This window comes from Dromiciops gliroides, chromosome 3 (genome assembly GCF_019393635.1).
Source record: "Dromiciops gliroides isolate mDroGli1 chromosome 3, mDroGli1.pri, whole genome shotgun sequence".
Lineage (NCBI taxonomy): Eukaryota > Metazoa > Chordata > Mammalia > Microbiotheria > Microbiotheriidae > Dromiciops > Dromiciops gliroides.
In genome coordinates this window covers 603,751,070-603,763,689 of record NC_057863.1, presented here as the reverse complement: position 1 = coordinate 603,763,689, position 12,620 = coordinate 603,751,070, and the positions used below count along the sequence as shown (strand labels likewise).

The 12,620-nt window shown below is 48.1% G+C and overlaps 1 protein-coding gene across 4 annotated transcripts in view; it reads left to right on the top strand.

The window, feature by feature from the left end:
* Positions 1-8,303: 8,303 nt before the first annotated feature.
* GMEB1 (glucocorticoid modulatory element binding protein 1) overlaps positions 8,304-12,620 on the top strand; it is a 39,410-nt gene continuing 35,093 nt past the window's right edge. Inside the window, exon 1 of one of the 4 annotated variants that reach the window (XM_043997424.1) lies at positions 8,304-8,368. The gene's annotated coding sequence lies outside the window, so the exon portion shown is untranslated. Of the gene's footprint in view, positions 8,369-8,529; positions 8,633-9,124; positions 9,282-12,620 lie in introns of those variants that run through there. The other 3 variants (XM_043997422.1, XM_043997421.1, XM_043997425.1) reach the window with 3 other exon arrangements.

Below are 12,620 nucleotides of genomic sequence, written 5' to 3'. Positions count from 1 at the left end.
GTAGAGGGGCAGCTAGGTGGCACAGTGGATAAAGCACCAGCCCTGGATTCAGGAGGACCTGAATTCAAATCTGACCTCAGACACTTGACACTTACTAGCTGTGTGACCCTGGGCAAGTCACTTAACCCTCATTGCCCTGCCCAAAAAAAAAATATTTGGTAGAACTCACTTGTAAACCCATCTAGCCCTGGAGATTTTTTCTTAGGGAGTTCATTGATGGCTTGTTCAATTTCTTTCTCTAAAATGGGCTTATTTAAGAATTTTATTTCCTCTTCTGGGTTTTTTTTTTTGTTGTTGTTTTAGTGAGGCAATGGGGGTTAAGTGACTTGCCCAGGGTCACACAGCTACTAAGTGTCAAGGGTCTGAGGCCAGACTTGAACTCAGGTACTCCTGAATCCAGGGCCAGTGCTCTATCCACTGCGCCACCTAGCTGCCCCTGCTTTTTGGTTTTTTAAACCATTATCCCAGCAACAGCAGGTGACAGCAGTATATGACATTCTCTTGAAGAATGACCACTGGCTCCCTTTGTGGGCAGTGAGGCCAAGGAGGTAGAAAACATAGACCTAATTTTAGATATACAGTAAAGGTCACAGAGAGGATTCATTTCTGATACCATAGTCCAAAAAAACCCCAAAACCCCAAACAACCAAAAACCCCAAATCACTCTCATTTCCAATGGGCCTTTGATTCCCCCATGGCACTTATACAGTTCTCAAGACTTGCAGAACTGCTATGGATGGGGGTCCCAGTGAGGGGCAAGGGCAGGATTTTTTCCTCTATGTTAATCACTGCTCTTCCTGTTCGGTCCTTGATGTGGCTTCACTCATTGTTCCCTAGCTAAGTGATCTAGATTTGGCCTTTATCATTCTGCAGTCAGACAGTTACTAGCTGTGTGAGCCTGGACAAGTCACTTAACCCTGTTTGCCTCAGTTTCCTCATCTGTCAAATGACCTGGAGAAGGAAATGGCAAACCATTCTAGTATCTCTGCCAAAAAAAACCCAAATGGGGTCATGAAGAGTTGGACATGACTGAAAATGGCAGAACAAGGCCACTCTGCAGTCAGTTCACTGCTCTGGCTCCCTAGTTCTGTGGCCTCTTTCCTCCCAGCCTCCCAGATGCTCAGTGTCATGGCTTCCCCTTGCTCGGAGTTGTTTGTACCGGCAGACAGTGTCAAAGCTCAGGTTCATGAGGGACCGCCCCTCTGGACAAAATTTTCCCTTTCTCCTTTTTCTATATTGTTATTAACATATTGTTTGTTAGCATAGGGTAATATATTCTGTTATTTTTTTAACTGTTTTATCAAGGAAACACTATGTGTTCCTCAAAGAAACAAAAGGGGGAATGTGGTAAGATTATTGGAATTTGGCAGACTGATTGGGATGAGCCACACCTGGCCTGCCCTGAGTGATGTGTGCTGTTGATGTCAGCAGGAGAAACCACTCTACACAGGCAGTTTTGAAGGACCTCCCCTTTTGGGGGAGGTAGAGTAAACGCTCGCTGAGGGGAGCTCAGTCTCTCCCGGAGTGACTTTCTTTCTGGTGGTGCGAGCTGCAGGAGTAGACAAATCCTGTGCAACCTGGCTGCAAAGCTGTTTTTTTCCATTGAAGCTATGGACCCCAGGTGGTGAGTTAACATAGGAGTCTTGCTCTTTTGAATTAGCTGAACTGGAATCGAGTTTGGGGATTGTATAGACTTAGGTTAGAGTTAGGAGGATTATCCGTATTTCTTTTTCCCTATTCCCTTGTCTTTGATTTTATTAATTTCACCTTTGCTCTTTATTTTATTCCCATTAATAAGGCCTGATTCATTTGTGGAAAAGAGGTTGTTAGGCTCATTTCTTATTGGTCTGGGAGAAATATCTAAAAAGGCAGTTCGGAGGGGAGGGAGCTTTGAACCTTGAGGTCCCTCATTATTTCTAGGACCCCAATATTATGGTGAGCCACTCAATTAACTCTCCTTATATTAAATTTGGCCCTCACATACCTTTGGGACATTCTTCTTTAGCAGTACTACCACCTTGGTGCAGGTCCTCATCACTGTTTTTTTTTCTCCTGGTTTGCCTCCCTGCCTCAAGTCTCTCCTCCCTCCAGTGCGTTTTCTTCTTGTCTATCAAAGTCATCTTCCTCTAGTATAAGCTTGACCATGTCACTCTATTCATGAACCCCAGTGTTTGCCTATCACCTCCAGAGCAAATATAAAATCCTCTGTCTGCATTTAAACTCCTGCATAGCCTGGCTCCTTCCCAACTTTCCAGGACTCTTATATCTCACTTCCTTCCATGTACTCTCTCATACAGTGACACTGGCCTCCTTTGTTGCTACTCAGTCATTTCCAGTCATGTCTGACTCTGACCCTTTTGGTGGTTTTCTTGGCAGAGCTGCTGGAGTGCTTTTGCCTTTTCCTTCTCCAGCTCATTTGACAGATGAGGAAACTGAGGCAAATAGGGTGAAGCGACTTGCCCAGGGTCACACAGCTAGTGTCTGAGGGCAGATTTGAGCTCAGCTGTTCCTGACTCCAGGCCTGGCCTGGCACTCTATCCACTATGCCACCTAGCTGCCCCATTTTTCCCAGGTGTCCCACTCCCCCCTCCCATCTCTGTCTCCAGGCTCCCTGGCTTCCTTTAAGCCTCAGCTAAAGCCCTGTCTTATGCAAGAAGTCATTCGTAGTCCCTCTGAATGTTATTGTCTTCCCTCAGAGATTATCTCCAATTGACCTTTTTATGTCTTGCCTGTCCTCTCCTCTTTCAGACAGACAGCTCCTGAAGGGAAGGACTCTTTTTGCCTTTCTTTACCCTTGGGGTTGACCACTGGCCCATGGGGGAAGAGTTTAATAGAGGTTCGTTGACTTGACTCATCTTTCTCCATGAATTCAATGCCTGGCTCTCTATCCCGACTCCTGCCTTCCTACTGGAGGGCATCAATATGATCCTTGTATCCCTTCAAACCCCAACTTCCTACTTCCCCAGTCTCCTCAGTTCTCATGACCTGCTCCTCCACTTCACCTAAGCTACACCCTGGGATGGTCACCCTGTGATCTTTCCCTTCGAGGTCCTACTTTCATGTTCGAGAGTTACAAATCTTTTATCATTCCAGCCTTCCCTATGACTTACTTCTATTCTTGAAACCTACTCTCGGCCCTTATCATGAGCTCCAGTACCTCCATCTTCAGTGTTTTCCCAGTTCATCGTTGTATGTTCTTTCAAACCGGATGAAGATTTGGCTAGCCAGATCTTGGGGAACCAGTTCAATCCTACACTATTGTCTATTCTTGAATTCTCTGCTCCCTTGTCCTACTGCCATTCAAACCTTTCTAAACCCAACCCATCTGCGTCTCTAACTCCTACTCACACTGTTGACTGGAGCTGGACGAAGATGCAGCACTTCACCAAGTGGGTCTGCTACAAGCATGAAATCTAGGCCCCTTTGTTGAGGGCTCCAGTGGACCCTTGATGCAGTGAGGTTACTCTTCCCTAATCAAATTCTCCATCCTACTCACCATAGCAGCTACTCCAAACCTTCTCTTCTCCCTTCAAGTCTCCTACAACCACTCCTGCCCCCATCCTCTCAGCTGAGGGCCTTACCTCATACCTCATGGGAAAAATTTAGACGCCTCTTCTTCCTTTCTCTTCTTATATCCCATGAGTTCATCTCTCACTGTCTCTTCACTCCCATCTTGAATGAAAAAGTGGCCCTTCTCCTTGCCAAGGTCAGTCACTCTAAAGATGTCCTTGATCCCATCTCCTTCCACTTCTCCAGAAGATCCCCCTACTATCATCCCCTTTGTCTAATCTTCAGTTTCTCGCTACTTGTTCCATCCTTGAAACCTTTTTGTTTTGGTTATTTTTGCTTTTAGAATTATGTCTTGGGTTTAACAAAAGTCCCTGGCATAGAGTAAGTGCTGGATATAGATTTGTTGATTGGGATTTCTTTCTAAAAGCAGTAGTCCACACGAGTTGTTTAAATGGCTTGGGGATGAGATGGGTGGTTGTGTTATAAGGCCTGGCTTGCTTCAGTAGAAAAGAGGCAAGAGGTAGGGGAGGAAAGGCGAAATAGCCTCAGGAGTTTATGAGGTTGGGAGCTTTTCCTCCAGTTTCTGAGAAGAGCACAGGGCTAGATTTCTATCTCCGTCCCAAATATCTTTGGTTGAGGGATAGGGTAGTGTCAGAACAAAAGCTGTTTCCCTGGTTGCTCTTAAGGGGTAGCCCTTAGTTTATATTTACCAGCCTGGGTCCTTCCTACTGAATGATGGTCATACAGAAGACAATCACAAATATCCAACAGCCAGTAAACCTATTTATCCAAGCAAAACAACAAACAAAAACTGGATTGGTTCCACAGTTACACCAGAAAATAGAGAAAAGTGAATGAGTTCTTGAACTGAGGGAGGGCTCAAAACAGGAGATAAGGCCCAATGTCACCCCCCCCCCCTTAAGGAGTTCTCTTCTTGCAGTCTCTAGGGAAACAAGCTGGACATTAGAAAGATGTCAATGAATGGGCTTCCCCTATAGGTACTCAGCTTCTCTTTTCACTTGAGTCTCGGTGGAAATGTCTCTGGAACCATAAATGTCTCTCTCCTGAAGCAATTCTGGAACCAACTCTGACCCCTAGGCCGGTAAATAGCATCCCTTCTACACACTCTCTTCACCAGTGAAGAGTCACGTCTCCCTCTGGTCAGAGCACACAGCCCAGGCCTGGGTTGGAGCTAGATTATACCCACTAGCATGCCGATGTCTATTTTATCATTAAAAAACTCTTAGAACTCAAAATTTTTAAAAATCAATGTTTACAAAAAGTGTTATGTCTAATTGGGAAATATTTAACTAAATAAAAATATATTAACCCTCCTCCCCCAACAAACCTCTTCCTTGATCCCACCATTCCCGCCAGCTGCTGTCCTCTATTTCCTCCCCACTCTCCATCCCCACCCTAGCCACTGTGAAAGTGCCTCCTACACTAGGGGTTTCCACGTCTTGCCTCTAACTTCCTTCTAAACCCTCTAAATTTGTCTGGCTTCCAAATTCATCATTCAGCTGAAACTGCTCACACCAGCATTACCAGTGACCCCTGAATTGCCAGTTTTAATGCCCTTTTCTCAATCCTCACCCTTACTGACCTCTCCTGCCTTTGAAACTGTCCATCACCCTCTTTTCCATAGTACTCTCTTCTCCTTGTTCTCTCCTGCATCTCCTCCTTCCTGACAGTTCATTCTCAGTCTCCAGTTTTTTATCTGTGTCCCACCCCCTAAGTGTGAGTGGATCCCAGCACTCTCCTCTTGTGTTTCTCTATATCCCTCCACAGGCTGAATTATCATCCCTATTGAGATGCCTCCTAGAGATATATATTTAGCCCCAGACTCTTCCATGCTAGTCCTACATCATTACTTGCCTATTGGACATTTCAAATCATATGTCTCATAGGTATCTCAAACTCAGTAAAACCAAAATCCTTATCTCTCTCTGAAAACTTAGCCCTCTTTCTGAACTTCCCTATAAACTGTGCAATGGGGGCAGCTAGGTGGTGTGGTGGCCTCAGACACTTAATAGCTATGTGACCCCAGGAAAGGCACTTAACCTTCTTTGCCTCAGTTTCCTCATCTGTAAAATGAGCCAGAGGAAGAAATGGCAAACTACTTCAGTATCTTTGCCACGAAAACCCCAAATGGGATCACAAAGAGTTGGACGTGACTGAACAACAATAATTGTCTAGGTCACCATTATCCTACCAGTAACCCAGGCTTACAATCCCAGTCTAGTCTCATGCTTACCTCCTCACTCTCCCTGACCTTCTGTATTCAATCAGTTGATAAGTGCCTTCTCCAAAGTTAGCAGTGATTTCTTAAATGCCAAATCCAATGGCCTTTCCTCAGTCCTCATCCTTCCTGAAGCCAAGAAGAATGCCATCCTTTTCTGCAGCCTTTGACAATGTTAATCCCCCTCTTCTCCTTGATACTCTCTTCTCTCTAGGTTTTTATGATATTGGGGCGGCTAGGTGGCGCAGTGGATAGAGCACCGGCCCTGGAGTCAGGATGACCTGAGTTCAAATCCAGCCTCAGACACTTAACACTTACTAGCTGTGTGACCCTGGGCAAGTCACTTAACCCTCATTGCCCTGCAAAAAAAAATTAAAAAAAAAAGGTTTTTATGATATTGATCTCTCTTTGTTCTCCTCCCACCTGTCTGCCATAGTCCAGGTGCAAGATGATGGAGGCCTGCACCCTGTGGGACATCCAGGATTAGTGGGCATGACCTGCATGAAGATCCAGCAAAGGAGGCTGAGAAGGAACAGTAAAATGGAAAGGAGAAGAACCAGAAGAAAACCTAGAGAGAAGAGGAGAAAGAGGGTGACCAACAGCATCAAAGGCTGCTGAGAGGTGTGGAGAGGGAGGACTAAGAAAAAGACATTAGATTAAGCAATTAAGAGATTATTGGTAATTTTGGAGTGAGCAGTTTGGGTAAAATGATGAGGTGAGAAACCAAATTGCAGAGAGTTAAGAAGAGAGTGAGAGGAAAGGAAGAGGAAGCATCTTATTATAGTCAATCAGTTCTCAAGGAGTTTAGTTTCATATCTCTCCTCCACAAAATGGAGGAGAGATATGAAATGATAGCTAATGGGGATGGATGGACCAAGTGAGTTGTTTTTTTTTTTTAAAGAATGAAGAAGGGGGCAGCTAGGTGGCACAGTGGATAGAGCACTGGCCCTGGAGTCAGGAGGACCTGAGTTCAAATCTGGCCTCAGACACTCAACACTTACTAGCTGTGTGACCCTGGGCAAGTCACTTAACCCCAATTGCCTCACTTAAAAAAAAAAAAGAATGAAGAAGACATGGGTATATTTGTAGGCAGGAGAGAGCAGCTGGTAGACAAAGAGACTGAAGATAAGTGAGAGAATTGGGATGACAAGAGGGGACAATCTCCTGGAAAAGACCTGATGGAATGGTAAATGCTTGTAAAGTAAGCTAGTAAATGCTTGTTGACAAATTGATTGATGTCATTTTAATTTAACTGATCTAATCTTAACCTTCTCACTGCAGAGGTGTGAACTTTCTGAACTTTGATGACTGAGTAGCTAAAGGAAGAATTAAGGAGTGCCCTTTCATTCTGGTCCCAGTCAAAGTGATAATCCTATCACCTGCCCCATGAAACCTTCTCTGAACACTGTCACACTGCCCCCTCTTTCTCAGAACCCCCAAACGCCTTCTACTTCTCACAGTGATTCCACCACATACTAATCACCTTGATGTCACCTCAAAGTCTTGCTTTCAACTATAATCAAATATAATCAGTCAATATTTATTCACTGCCTACATGCCAAGCACAAAATGGCAAAAGACAGTCCTTCATCTCAAGGAGCTCATAGTCTAATGGTCCTTGTGAGGCAGGGACCCTGTCTCATTCAGCTCATAGGTGCAGGTTTGTGCATTTAATGAGGAGACAAGGCCTATATAATTTCTACACAGGATGACGGAGAATTGAATGACACCCTCATTCATGCCTGCAGCTTTGATAAGATACCAGCTCAACTGTCAGGCAAGCTATTTGTGGTCTGTGCATTGATCTGTTGTACATGCATGTGCCAATCCTGCCTACAGGTGGGTATCCTGGGTCTGTGCATTTTGTATGTATGTTAGTGGGTTGTCTTGTCTGTATGTGCTCAGAGTAGGGTTGTGTATTGTGCTGTAGTGTGTGTTTTTATGTGTTGTATACCAACTCTGTGGTGTTTCAGTGTTGTGTGTGTATATATACTGGAGTGTTTTTGTGTTAGTGTATGTTGGAGGGAGTTCATTTTTCTGTGTTGAAGTGTGTTGTATAGGTTGGAGTGTTTTTGTGTGTGCTGTATGCTAGTGTGTGTATATACACTATATATATATATAGTGTGTGTGTATATACACACTCTAGCATATGCTGGAGAGGGCTTTTGTATGTAGTAAGCTAGAGTGTGTATTGGAATTTTTTGTGTTGCATGCTAGTGTGTATCTACGGTGGAAAGTTTTTGTTGTTGTACACCAGTGTGTTGGAACACATTGTGTTGCATGCTAGTGTGTATCTACGGTGGAAGGTTTTTGTTGTTGCATACTAGAGTGTTTGTTGGAATGCTTTGTGTTGCATGCTAGTGTGTATATTTTGGAGTGTGTTTCTGCGAGCTGCAGCGGATTTTTGCAGGTTGCAAGCTAATGTGTGCGTATTGGGACTATTGGACGCGGGATGTCTAAGTGTCAGAGCGTGTTGTGTATTTTGGTTGGGTCGTTCTCTGTGTGCACAAGCTGGAAGAGTTTTTTGCACGCTGTAAGATAGTGTGTTGCAGACGTCGGAGTGTTGTGTGTGTGTAGCGGGCGGTGTGGGGCGTGTGAGTGTCCCCCGAGTGCAAGCAGGTGAGCAAGCACCGAGCGCGTCTCCTCGGTCAGTGCAGCAGGGAGTTGTCCGGCGGGGGAGGAGGGAGGAGAGAGGAGGAAGGGAGCGCTCTCGCGGGAAGGCCCCAAAAAGGGCTGCGGCTCCTTTAAGGCGCCAGCTCCCTGGCGGCGGCCGGAAGTGTTGAAGCCCGGACTGGCGGCGCTGGTGGCTGCGGCAGCGGCGGTTTCTGCGCATGCTCCGTCGGCCTCCCGAACTCGCCGCCCGCCGCCCGCCCGCCGGAGACGGTGAGGAGGAGGAGGGGGGAGGGGTGGGCGCGCGGGCTGCGGCGGGGGTGGGGGGCGGAGGCGGGAGCGGGGGCCGCGCGGCGGGAGGGGAGGCGAGGCGAGCGTGGAGGGGGAGGGGAGGCGAGAGGCGGGGGGGCTGCCTCCGCGGGCGCCTCCCCACGCCCCGTGCGTGCCGCCGCCGGGGGGAGCGAGCGGACGTCGCGGCGCCGCGGGGGGGGGTGACGGGGGCGGGGGAGCGACGAGGCGACGCTGCCGTGGCCGCCGTGGCCGCCGCCGCCGCCGGCGGGGCCGCGCGAGCCCCGAGGGGGGAGGGAAGGAGGCAGGCCGCGCGCGCTCCCGGCCCGGCCCCCGCCCGCCCGCCGCTTCTCGCGCGCCCCCGGCCCGGCCTGGCCCCGCCAGCCCCCGGCGCGAGCCCCCGCAGAGCTCGCGCGCCCCGGGCCCAGGCAGGGCAGGGGAGGGCCGGGCAGCAGAGCGCGGAGGAGGTCCGGGCCGGGGCGCCCCGTACGTGGCAGGGAACCAGGGCCCCATCGCGTCCGGCCGCCTCGCCTTCTTACAGGCGAGGAAACTGAGGTCCTGGGAGCTGGAGGGGCCAGCCCAAGGTCACCCCGGGTGGACGCGTCAGAGCCAGGATGGGGAGGGCAGGGCGGGAGTAAGTGTTTGTTAAGCGCCTACTGTGTGTCGGGCACTGCACTGAGCGCCGATCGCTTTAACACATGAGCTCTCATTCGATCCTCTGGACAACCCAGCTTTCAAGGATTCGAACCCAAGCCCTCCGCCTCCAGAGCCAGTGCTCTGCCCACTCTGCCAAGTGGCAGGGAAGTGGGCAAAGGGGCTGCTGGACAACCCCTCCCCCACCTCTGTCTGGGGAAAAGTGAGCGGTGCTTCCAAGGTCAGAGGTTAGGGAAAGAGCCCAGAGTGCTGCGAGAAGACCCTCTCCCCCTTCTCTGTATGTCTGGGGCCAGGGAGAGTTGGGGGTGTTACTGGAGAGAGACCAAGGAAGGAGCCAGGAGTGCTTTTAGAGGACCCCGCCTGCACCCCTTTCTATATAGAACAGGGAGTCGGGGGCTAAAGGAGGATCCTCTTAAGTGAGAGAAGAAGCCAGGAGTACATGGAGAGGACCCTCAGGTCAGGGATGGAGGCAGGGGCGCTCCCACGGCAGGTCATGTAGAAAATGGAACGTTGCCTCTTTCCTCGGAAGCACCTTCACTCTGATTTTTAAACTTCATGAGAACATGTTTTATCTACTTAAGAGTATTTCATCCATTAAATCCTGTCATTTGTAGGAGGTCTCTCCCAGCCTTGGGGTGGGGGCACCCCCCAGTAGTAGGAGCCTTCTGCACCCAGCTTACCCTCCTCCTTTTATCCCATGTGTTTCCCCTGTGAGGATGTGAGTTCCTTGAAGGCACACAGGGTTCTCACTTTGCTTTGTACCCTCACCACTTAGCACTGTGCCTGGTACAGGGAGGGAGGGAGCCATGGGTGCCTGACTTGGGATGCTGTTGATCAGGCTAACTCCCAGAGGGGAATCCTACTGCTGCTGGGCAGCGCCTTCTCCTCCTGCAAATTCAAAGTTTTATAAGAGTTTTCTAGAGAAGAGGTGTTAGGCCCTAACTGAATTAAAATGTAATTGGGAAACAGTTCATATGTGCTTATGTCAGTACGTGGCCCTTGGGGATCTTTATGCACAGTTTAGGGGACCCTATTTCTATTTGAGTTTGACACCACCTGGCCTAGAGCATTGAGAGGTGTTCTGACTTGTCAGGGTCATTCATCCAATATGTATCAGGCAGGCTTTGAACTCAGGCCAGCTTTCTCTCTCAACATAGTAAACAATAAGTGCTTGTTGACTGACTCAGTAAATCATCAAGTGCCTACTGTGTGCCAGGTACAGTGCTAAGCCCTTGTGATACAAAGGTATTTTTTTTTAAAGCCTTCAAGGAACTTACATTCTAAGTGGGAAACTACGCAGAAAAGTAAAAACAAGATATAGGAAGTACCTGCAGGGGAATAGAGAAGGGGCAGTTGGGGGTGGGGAAGTCAGGAAAGGCCTCATCTAGGATGCAGCGCATGAACTCGAGGCCAAGAATTCTAAGACTTGCAGGTGAGAAGGGGGACGATCCAGGTTGGGGGACTGTGCACAGGCATCCAGACAGAAGATGGAAGATCAGATGATTAGGTCAGTTTGGCTGAAGCCTAGTGTGCAGGAAGGGAGCCTAGAGAGGTAAGCTAGAGGCACGCTTTGGAGGGAATTAAATGCCAGACTGAGCAGTTGGTAATCTGGGGGACAGGAAGGCTGGTGGTGCCCTTAAGAGAAGTAATGCCAACAGGACATCCATTAAGAAATGTCCCATAGTTATTTGGTGATCAGGACTGGCTCTGGGGAGAGACATGGGCTATTGGTCTGGGAGTCATCTGCATAGAGATAATTGAATTTAGGAGCCGGTAAGGTTACTGGGAGGAAGGAAAGAGTACCTGGTACAGAGCCTTGGGGTACCCTGACAGGCAGTGATCCAGCAAAGGAGACTGACTGAGAAGGGCTGAACTAATGGAAAGCCAAGAGAGAAGAGAGTATCCCAGTGGCGAGGATGGTGTGACTGAAATGTAGCATCTCCTTCAGTTATGAAATGGGCAGCCATGTCATAAACTGCAGAAGTAGCGGAGGCCTGCTTCTGCCTCGGAATGAAGGCTGCTGGAGGAGCCAAGGAGGGAAGCCAGTCTGCTCAGAGGCCGCAGAGTGTGGTGCAAAGGGCACCACATGTGGAATCGGGACATGGGTTAAAATCCTTTCACTGTCATCTACTACTTGTGTGAGCTTGGGCAAACCACATAGCTCCTTTGTGAAGTGAAGCTGTTGGACTAGATCAGGGTTCTTAACTCTTTTTGTGTCTTGGGCCCTTTTGGCAGTCTGGTCTAGGAAGTGACTACTTAAGTACCAGGCTCTGTGCTAAGCGCTTTTACAAATACTGTCCCGTTTAATAAGCCTGTGGCCCTTTTTTCAGCATGTTTGTTGCCTGCATTCATAGACAAAAAAGTTTTCCCATCCGAGTTCATAGACTCTGGGTCCCAGGTTAAAAACTCCTTGATGAAATGATCTTTACTGTCCTTTCAGTTCTAAAGTTGTTATTTACTAGAATGTGAGCTCCTTGAAGGCAGGAATTGTTGCTGCTTTTTCTTTGTAACTCCATCTCCCTGGTGGCGCCTCACCACCAGACACTTAATAAGTGCTTAATAAATGCTTGTGGATTGATTGATTGATTGATTGGATCTGTGATGTGGTATTTCCTCTCCCAGGGGATTGAAAAAGTGGACCTGGGATTTTGGATGGAGAAACATTTTTGGAGAAGATTTCATTGGAGAGTATCAAGGGCTGAACATCCAGCCAGGAAGGCCTGTGAACAAATCCTTCCTCGGACACTAATTCTGACCAGGGTCTGGTCACTTCACCTCTCCAAACCTATGGGGACAAAAATACCTACAGCACCTTTCTTACCCAGTTGTTGGAAGGCTCTAGTGAGGAGATGAATGTAAAGGCCATGGTAGATTTTTTAAAAGAGTTCTATGTAAATGTCAGTTATTCTTATTGAAGGAATTCCCTCTTCCCCATTCCAGGATGTAAGGAAAGGCATGCAGGGGACCCCTGCTATTTGAGGAGGTCAGGGAAGAAGCATAAGATAATAGTAGAAGGACCCATCCCATGAAGAAAGAAAGGAAGCCTTCCAAGGTCAGATCTTGAGAGGAAGAGAAATTTAATTTTTTTTTTTTAGTGAGGCAATTGGGGTTAAGTGACTTGCCCAGGGTCACACAGCTAGTAAGTGTTAAGTGTCTGAGGCCGGATTTGAGCTCAGGTACTCCTGACTCCAGGGCTGGTGCTCTATCCACTGTGCCACCTAGCTGCCCCCGAGAAATTTAATTTTAATTCAACCTTGATTGGCCATCCAGGTGTGATATTTAACCTTTCTGGGCCCTAGGGGACACTATAAGACTATAA